The sequence below is a fragment of the Cryptomeria japonica genome, chromosome 5 (assembly GCF_030272615.1).
Source record: "Cryptomeria japonica chromosome 5, Sugi_1.0, whole genome shotgun sequence".
In the NCBI taxonomy this organism is placed as follows: domain Eukaryota; kingdom Viridiplantae; phylum Streptophyta; class Pinopsida; order Cupressales; family Cupressaceae; genus Cryptomeria; species Cryptomeria japonica.
In genome coordinates, this window is record NC_081409.1 from 859,175,470 (window position 1) to 859,186,058 (window position 10,589).

Consider the following 10,589-nt stretch of genomic DNA (forward strand, 5'->3'; position numbering starts at 1 on the left):
TGATCTTATGTGTTTCGATATTAAAGTTTTAATTGCCTAAGGTTTCAATAATCTCGTGATAACTGATTCGCCCCCCCTCTCAGTTATCTTCTGGTTATTTGAACTGTCTAACAATTGGTATTAGAGCTCTGGTCCTCTCTACAAAAGCTTAACCACTTGAGGAAGATCCTATGGTGACTAACAGTTCAAGTTCATCTAGTTCATCTATTGTTGTCTTTCGGAGAGAAACTCCTAGGCTTGATGGAACAAATTACAGAGTATGGAAGACTTAGATGGAGACTTATTTGAGATGTCTTGGTAAGGAAATTTGGGAAATCACAGAGAATGGAGTTACTCCTTTCAATCTGGCATTTGGAAATCCTCCTCCGGCAAACTTGGATAAGGAGCTTGAGAATAATTGTAAGCTAGAGAAGCCCTCTTGTGTGCACTTTCTAATCAGAAAATAATGGGATTGACTGACAAATCATTAGCAAAATCTATATGGGACAAGTTGGAGACTCTTAATGAAGGTGACCCTACTGTTAAGATTACTAAACTTGATGGTTACCGGGTAAGATATGAAAATTTGAAGATGGAAGAAGATGAAAGGATTACTGCATTCATGGAAAGGGTAAATGAAATTGTCATGGGAATTCAATGTTGTGGTGGAACTCTAAGCGAAGATGAAATTATTTCTAAAGTTCTGAGAGATTTACCACCAGCTTGTAAGATGAAGGCTACTGCAATTAAGGAATTGAGAACAATGGCTAATACTTTTATCAATAGAGATACCTTGGTTGGGAAATTATCTACTTTTGAGCTTGAAGAATTTGGATCTTCTAGAGCTGTGAAGTCTGAACCTACTTTTCATGCATTTACATCATCAACCGGCAAGCTAGATTGGAAAGATTTGTATGCGAAGGAATTGAATGATATGAAAAGGGAAGATGAAGAATTTGAGCAACTTGAAGCCCTATTTTCTAGAAGAGTACCTAAAGGACTGGTAGGAAGTATGAAGGAAAATCATCTTTTAAATGTTTTGCATGTAATAAGATAGGTCATTTTGCATCTAGATGTCCTAAATGGAATTCAAGATTTGAAGAAAGAGCTAGAAGCTCTTTTAAGCCTAACCCTAGATTTCAGAACAAGTATAAGTACAGGAAAACAAAGATAAATAATGTTACTTTGTGGATGAGGAAGGTGTGACTGATTTTGATGATGAACCGGCACAAGAATCTGCTAGTGGTTTTGGCAATGGAAAGGAATGGGTGTTCTTGGCTATCAAGGAAGATGATCTGGCACTCGAAGAGAATGTACTTGAAGAGAAGGCCCTGGATGCTAAAATTTAAGATAAGGATGAATGTTTAATTGACAGTGGATGTTCACATCATATGACTAGAGATAAAAGAAATTTTCTATCTTTGCAAGAATTTGATGGCGGACTAGGTAGATTTGGAGATGACAAAGCATGCATGATCAAAGGAAAAGGAACTATATCATTAGATGGTAACACAATATTGATAATGTTTATTATGTTGAAGGTTTGAGGCATAATATTTTGAGTGTAGGACAATTGGTGGATAAAGGATTTCAATTACAATTCAAGGATGAAAAATGCAAAATCATTAATAGATCTGGATTGGAGATTGTGACTGGTACCCAGACAAAAGGTAATATATTTCATTTGAATTCCGGTGAGAAGACATGTTTGAATGCATAAATTGATGAGAGTTGGCTATGGCATAAAAGGCTATGTCATGTGAATTTTGATTGCATGGTAAAGATAAATTCAACTAAGAAATTTAGAGATATACCTAAGATTGTGAAGCCCTATAATTTGGTACGTAAAGAATGTCAAATGGGATTACAGGTCAGAACCTCTTTTAAGATTATACAAGATAAATCTAATGATGTTCTTGATCTTATTCATACTTATTTGTGTGGCCCTACTAGAAATAAAAAATTTCAAGGTGATAGATATTTTATGCTAATCATTGATGATTATTCTAGAATGATGTGGGTTACTTTTCTAAGGGAGAAATTTGAGGCTTTTGAAAAGTTTAAAACCTTTAAAGTTAAAGTTGAAAATGAGGTGGGATTGAAGATTAAGTTCTTAAGGTCAGATCATGGTGGAGAATTCACATCCGGTGAGTTTAATGACTTTTGTGAGAAGCATGGCATAAGGAGACAATTTTATGCTCCCCGGACACCTCAATAGAATGGATTTGTGGAAAGAAAGAATACAACTATCTTGGATGCTGCTAGAACCATGATGATGGAAGCTAATATACCTCATTCTACTGGAGAGAAGTAGTGAGTACAACATTCTATACATTCAACATAGTTCATATCAAATGGGAAATCGGTAAGACACCTTATAAATTATGGTTTGGCAATACACCTACAGTTAAGTATTTCAGAATCTTTGGTAATAAATGTTATATCAGGAGAGATGATTTCATTAACAAATTTGATCCTAGATGTGATGAAGGAATATTTCTTGGTTATTCTAATGAAAGCAGAGCATATAGATGTTATAACAAAAGATTGTAGAGAATTGTGGAGAGCGCTAATGTCAAGGTGGATGAGCAAAATAGAATTCAAATCAGAATTTATGAGCAAGAACCGGAAATGAAAATGACCATAATTGAACCAAGTACACCTTTACCATAACATAATATTGAACCAGTTACTCTGGCAATATTAGAAAATTCAACAGTAACTGAGGAACAGCAAACAGGAACAGAGAGTCAGAAGACTCCTAGGTATGTAAGGTTGAATCATTCAAAAGATCATATCATTGGGGATAAGAACAATGGAGTGATGACAAGAAGAAGATTGGTAGCTAATGAGGTATGTTTAATTTCTCAAGTTGAATTGGTATCAATAATTGAAGCATGTAAAGATGAATGATGGATGAAAGCTATGGAAGAAGAATTAAATCAGATAGAAAAGAATAACACATGGATTTTAATTCCTTGGCCTAAAAATAAGAATGTTATTGGAACTAAATGGGTTTTTAGGAATAAATTAAATGAAGATGGACAAGTTGTAAGGAATAAAGATAGATTGATTTGTAAAGGATATTCTCAGAAGGAAGGAATTGGTTATGATGAAAATTTTGCACCTGTAGCTAGGATTGAAGCTGTAAGATTATTTCTTGCCTATGTTGCACATAAAAACTACGAGGTTTATCAGATGGATGTTAAGTGTGCTTTTCTGAATGAGGATCTTGATGTGGAAGTTTATATTGAGCAACTTGATGGTTTTTCACTTTCAGATGATAAAAACATGGTTTGCAGGTTAAAGAAAGCCTTTTATGGATTGAAACAGGCACCTAGAGCTTGGTATGCAAGGTTGGACAAATATATTTTAAAGCTTTTTTTCACTAAAGGTAATGTTGACAGTAATCTATATTATAAAGTCACTGATGATGATATACTAATTATTGAGGTATTTGTTGGTGACATCATTTTTGGAGGTGAAGATAAGTTGTGCATGGAATTTTCTAACAATATGGAGAAAGAATTTGAGATGTCTATGATTGAGTTGTTTGGTTTCTAGTTGGATTAGATCGTGATGATCTAGTATACTCTAGTATTCTTTGGCTTTTGTAATTGTCTTAGATCTTCTATTCATGCTACTCAGATTTATGTTCAGTAAGTTTGTTTTGATTTGGTGATCAGATGCTATCTTATATACCGGTAAGCTTGGTTTGATGATCCGGTGAGGGTTTCACTGATAGAGCTTTATTGAAGATCTTTGATGTTATGCATAAGTGGTGTTGGTGCAGCTTCTAGTAGAGATTTAGGATGCCGATGGTTATCATGTTTGAGACTTGGCTGATTGGGATCATTGCTTTAGCATGTGTGGACCTAGACTGGTTTAATGTAACGTGTTGTTTGATCTTCTTGATGTATTTTCAAGATGTCTTATGGGTTGGATATTATTTTTTTGGTCTCAAGCCGACATTTTTTATAATTATGTAATTGGTTTATTGTCTAGTGGACGATCTTATTGTTTATGGTCGAGGGTTTGTATATATATGATGTAACATCTCATTGTAGATCATATAATGTAGATAGGAAAATAAAATTCATCAAAGCAAGTAGCAAATTAGACTAGCTCAATCACGAAAACTAAATTGCCATGATAACAATCCTAATTACATTCAATAGAAAACATGAAGACAAGATATTCAAAACGAAATTAAAGCAAACCAAATGCAGATATCTCCTTCATAATTCTCCATTGTCCTTCTTTCTCCTTCAAATTAGTGTGTTTGTGGACCTCACCTACAAGTGCATAAGCATGATGAAAGCAAGATTGACAAGACAGCATAAGGATACTACAAGCATGATTGATTGATCGGGGGGGGCCATGATTGAAGAAATTCATCCAATTTATAGATAAATTAGAGAAAAAACAAGATTAGCATGAAGAGATTTGAAAGGAAATTTCAAATCAAGAATGACAAATATGACAAAATTGACACTTTCTATGCAAGATTGATTAATTGACAAATTATGACAAGATTGAAATGTCATTCCCACAAAATTAGGGGAAATATTAGAAAAATAGGAGAAAATGGAAAATTAGATGAATTAGGAATTAGGAGAAATTAGTAAATTGATGAAAATTAGGTAAATTAAGAATTAGGAGAAATTAGTAAATTGGAAAATTAGGTAAATTAACTAATAATTTTTCATTCATTAATTAATTTACAAAAGGAGGAGGAATTAATTAGCCAATTAAATAAATATTTAATTGTGACAAGAAGACTTAGGATAAATAAATAAATTATTTAACCTAGAGAAAAAATGACAAACAAGATTTTATGAATAAATCATAAAACCTTAGAAGATGAATTAGAAATGAAAGGACGACAATTAGGTCTTGACAAAAGATAATTGATGTCGATTCGATCATGATTCTGATTAACAAAGGACCAATGCTAATAAATGATTTGATTGATAAATGCGCCAATTGACGAGGAACAATGACTAATTGATCCAAATTCACATGATTGAGAAGGACGACGATCGATGATAAATTGATCGCAAAATGACAAGATTGAAAATGACAACGATCGATGACAAATCAATCGAAAATGACAAGATTGAAAAATGACAACGATCGATGAGAAATTGATCGCAAAATGACAAGATTGAAATGACGATGTCCAAAATGATGACAAATGAACACGCACATTGATACAACAGGATAAGATCGACCAAAATCATGATTGAAGATTATTATCGACAAGACCAAATTCGAAAGCGAGACAAATGAATAATGTAGAAGGAGGACTCGATGCTCGCAAATGATAAAGACCAAGTGTGCAACATAGAAGAAATGTTAATGCGATGCAAAAACTCTAAAATAAGGCAATGCGCAAATGTTAAAGTATGACTCCGCAAGTGTTGACCATTTTTAGACGTCTACATTTTGCCCCTCTTTGAGACAATGCGATTCTAAGTGTTGTTTCAAAGAACAATAATGAAAATGCCCCAGACAATGACAATGACATATGCATGCCCCCTCGAGGAATTGGCCGGAAAAATCTAGAAAAGAGGCCAATTGATCGATAAGAATGACAGAAGATGATAGGTTCGAACGGATCACCAAGACTGATAGAAGAAATGTTAGTAAGAAGAAATTAGAGAGAGGACAGTTAGAGATGAAGGAAAACTTGCTTTCATCTCATGCTTATGCACTTGTAGGTGAGGTCCACAAACACACTAATTTGAAGGAGAAAGAAGGACAATGGAGAATTATGAAGGAGATATCTGCATTTGGTTTGCTTTAATTTCATTTTGAATATCTTGTCTTCATGTTTTCTATTGATGTGGATAGGAAAATGGAATTCATCAAAGCAAGTAGCAAATTAGACTAGCTCAATCATGAAAACTAAATTGCCATGATAACAATCCTAATTACATTCAATAGAAAACATGAAGACAAGATATTCAAAATGAAATTAAAGCAAACCAAATGCAGATATCTCCTTCATAATTCTCCATTGTCCTTCTTTCTCCTTCAAATTAGTGTGTTTGTGGACCTCACCTACAAGTGCATAAGCATGAGATGACAGCAAGATTGACAAGACAACATATGGATACTAGAAGCGTGATTGATTGATCGGGGGGGGCATGATTGAAGAAATTCATCCAATTTATAGATAAATTGGAGAAAAGACAAGATTAGCATGAAGAGATTTGAAAGGAAATTTCAAATCAAGAATGACAAATATGACAAATTATGACAAAATTGACACTTTCTATGCAAGATTGATTGATTGACAAATTATGACAAATTGCTGTCATTCCCATGAAATTAGGGGAAATATTAGAAAAATAGGAGAAAATAGAAAATTAGATGAATTGGAAATTAGGAAATTAGAAATTGATGAAAATTAGGTTAATTAAGAATTAGGAGAAATTAGTAAATTGGAAAATTAGGTAAATTAATTAATAATTTTTCATTCATTAATTAATTCACAAAAGGAGGAGGAATTAATTAGCCAATTAAATAAATATTTAATTGTGACAAGAAGACTTAGGATAAATAAATAAATTATTTAACCTAGAGGGAAAATGACAAACAAGATTTTATGAATAAATCATAAAACCTTAGAAAATGAATTAGAAATGCAAGGACAACAATTAGGTCTTGACAAAAGATAATTGATGTAGGGTCGATTTGATCATGATTCAGATGGACAAAGGACCAAATGTTGATAAATAATTGAGATTGGTTGACAAATTGACCAAGATTGAAAAAGAGATCAAATTGATAGGCACCAATTGACATGATTAAAGAAGACAAGGATCGATGACGAATCGATCGCAAAATGACATGATTGACAAGGACAAGGATCAATGATGAATCGATCACAAAATTACAAGATTGACAAGAGGACAAAACCCTAATTCTATCATCGATTAGGATTGACGATGATGATAAATGAGCACGCACATTGATGCGACAGGATAAGATCGACCAAAATCATGACTGAAGATTGTTATCGACAAGACCAAATTCGAAAGCGAGAAAAATGAGGAATGTAGAAGGAGGACTCGATGCTCGCAAATGATAAAGACCAAGTGCGCAACATAGAAGAAATGTTAATGGGACACAAAAACCCTAAAATAAGGCAATGCGCAAATGTTAAAGTATGACTCCGCAAGCATTGACCATTTTTAGACGTCTACAGGTTTATTGTCTGGTGGACGATCTTATTGTTTATGGTCGAGGGTTTGTATATATATGATGTAAGATCTCATTGTAGATCATATAAGGAAATAAGGGATAAGAAAAGGATGTATAGGAGTGAATAATGTAATAATCATTCATGCAGAGGATTTGGTCGATCATTGGTGATCGAGTTGGATTTATGTAAGAGGATTAAGTCCTTCGGTATTGAGCTTAACCAGAACTATATTCAAGCATAGGAGATTCTATCATTGCAGTTCATTCCTCCTTCTGGATTTTTATGTAGTCAATGAGACTCCTTTTGTAATGAGAAGTGTGCTCTAGGCTGTTGGCCTTCCTGCAAGTGTAGACCCCTCAATTCGTATTCACATACTTATTGCAGAAGTATTATCTGACTGTGGGTAGGCTTCCCACCATGTTTTTTCCCTTTACCAGGTTTTCCACGTACAAATCTTGGTGTCATGTGGATGGTATTTATTTTCTAATTGTTGCTTGTTCTTAATTTGTATATTTGCTATTTCAGTAATTGGTCTATGCATTTCAGTATTGATCTTATGTGTTCTGGTATTAAATTTTTAATTTCCTAAGCTTTTGATAATCTGGTGACAATTGATTCACCCCCCCCCTCTCTTAGTTGTCTTCTGGTTATTTGAACAATCTAACAATGAATGCTTCAGGCTTACCTATGAGAATGATTAGTTCAAGCTTGAGTTGACTCAGTCAAGGTATAATGGTCAAGAACTTGAAAGACAGATTGCTACCCTAAGAGATGAACTTGCTACTACTAATGAATACAAAGACAAATTCAAAGATATCTCAGCAAGGCTTGATGAGATAATGAAGAGTCAAAGACATGGAAAGGACATGTGAGGACTTGGATTTGAGAAAGGTGAATCCTTCGGATCTGGACAAGGCAATGCTAAACCTGATCAAAAGAAGAGCAAGAATCCTCCAGTAAGAGAACCTAATGCTCATAAATTCAATGGTAGATTCTTTTCTTGCAATAAATTTAGTCATATGGTGAATCAATGTACAAGCAGGATGAATAATGGAATGAATAGCATGAACAATGCTCCTACCTTTATCGGTCAGTGTTTCATATGCAATAATTTTGGTCACAAGTCAAATATGTGTAGAGCAGTAATGAATAACTTCCAAAATAAAATATGCTATGCTTATGGGATGTTTGGACATATCTCTTATCAATGCATGACAAGAAAAAATTAGATGAACTTCGGACCTATGCAGAATAATATTGTGTGTCGTGCGTGCAACAAAACCGGTCACATTGCAAAGTACTACAGAAGCAAGAATAGTGTTCCAGTAGACAAGAGCACATTAGATGAGAAGGGAAAAGAGAAGGTAGAAGAGATCAGAGACAAGCATGAGAAGATGTGAGTTAAAAAGGATGAATCTAAAGTTGACAATGGGTCTGCACCAAAATCCGGTGCATGATCTTCATCCAGTAACTAGGGCTTTATGCCTTAGGGGGACTTTTTCGTGCACATTCTAAGAACCCCCTCTTTGGTAGTCTGCAATCGATTCTGGGAGGTTGTAGAAGGATTGAATCATGTATATTGATGTTATCCAAAAGTTTCAGAAAATATTTGATGCTCTGGTATGCGACTTCATGAAACATATGGTAACCGGTTACATTTGTTACAATGGAAAATTAGGTTTTCGAAGGATAAAAGAGAATTTCAAAGTTTCATTTGTCACAATACAATAAAGAAAATAGAGCAGAGAAGAGAGAAAAGTGATTTGGTTATTTCTACAATGATTTCGGCAACTCTAAGTTGAATTTTAGTGCCCAATTGTGAAGCAAGTAATCTAGCTTTCAAAATGGCTTCAGCTTCTAGTATTGCTACCCCATTGGTGGTTGAGATTAAGGATAGGGCTCGACCTGTTTTCAAGAAACACCCTTTCAAGTCAGTTGAGGACAATCCAGAAGGTGCATTCTCATTAGTGCCCTATGGCATGCTTCATAACAAAGATATCAAGGCTTACATTCACTGTGATCTTGAGGAGGTTGGAAATGCGAACATGCTGAATCTTTACAACAAACATTTGGCTGATGGTTTGGGAAATTTCAAACCCAAGTACAAGGTACTTCAAGACAAGGATTTCTCACAGTTTGTGCATTTTCTGTTGTTCAATGAAGCTAATTGGATCTGATACATTCTTAGTTGTGTTCATGATGAGTTTATATGGCTTGATAGACCACATAAAATCACCAAGAAGGCGATTCAAACTATGACAGACCTAGATGAAACTGGTGAGGTTCCCAACTTGAGGAAAGTATCAACTGACATGATGATAGCCATCACTGGCTCTAAGTTTGATAGCAGATTGATGAACATTAATGACATTCTACAGAATGATGTAAAATTTGCATCAATGGTAGCCGATTACAAGGTTTACCAGTCAAGTAGGTACAACTCTATCTCTAGTACTAACATATACTCTACATACCATATGCTTAAGGAAGATAAAAGGTATGACTTGTGCACAGCCCTCTTGAATGAATTGTTAAGAAATCTGAAGAAGATCAAATAGGATAAGAAGCACACATTCAAATATGGGACACTTCTCATTTTCTTGGCCTTATACTTCCTGAATGAGATACCCGGTATAAAAGGGAAGGTCCAATGGGCCTATGATAGACCGGTGGCCATGCAGATCAAAAATGAATTATAGGGAATTGGAGATGCAACCATGAGAATATCTTATCTCTAGGGATATTTCAAATCCTTTCAGACAACAATGAAAAGAAGGGAAAGGATCCCTAAGGAGTTAGTTGAAAAATACGAGCAAACCATATGATTCATGGTTGATGAGGATCAATGCCTAATGTTAGTGGTGGAACCTAGGATTGTATGGATCATGCCCATGGGGTATGAAGTTGACTCTGTTACACTTGAGGCATATTCAAGGAAAATTTCAAACATTCAAGGAGAAAGACCTTGAATTGCATAGATAATTCACTGCACCGGCAAGAAAAAGAAAAGTTACCAAGATGGCAGAGGAAGTGGCTACTCATATGGGTTTCACCCAGGAGGAGGTGAAGAAAGAAAGGGAGAGATATGCATAGAAGGAGGCAAAAGAGAAAACCAAGAAACCTAATGTTGATCTGGTTCCCTCCAAAGTCAAACCTAAAGAAACAAAGTCTGCTCTTGCTTCAGTGGTACAATATGCAAGACCTAGCCCATCCGGGAAAGGTGTATTGAAGAAAAAGGAGAATCCTAAAAGAAACTATGTTGCAGTATCTTTGGTGGCTTCAGAAACAAAGTCTAAGGAGGAGGCAGGAAAGGCGAAGAATAAAGTAGAGTTTGTCAAAGTGGTGAGGAAGTCACAGTCCAGTGGAGCCCAACAAAACAAAAAGGAAAAATTGGATC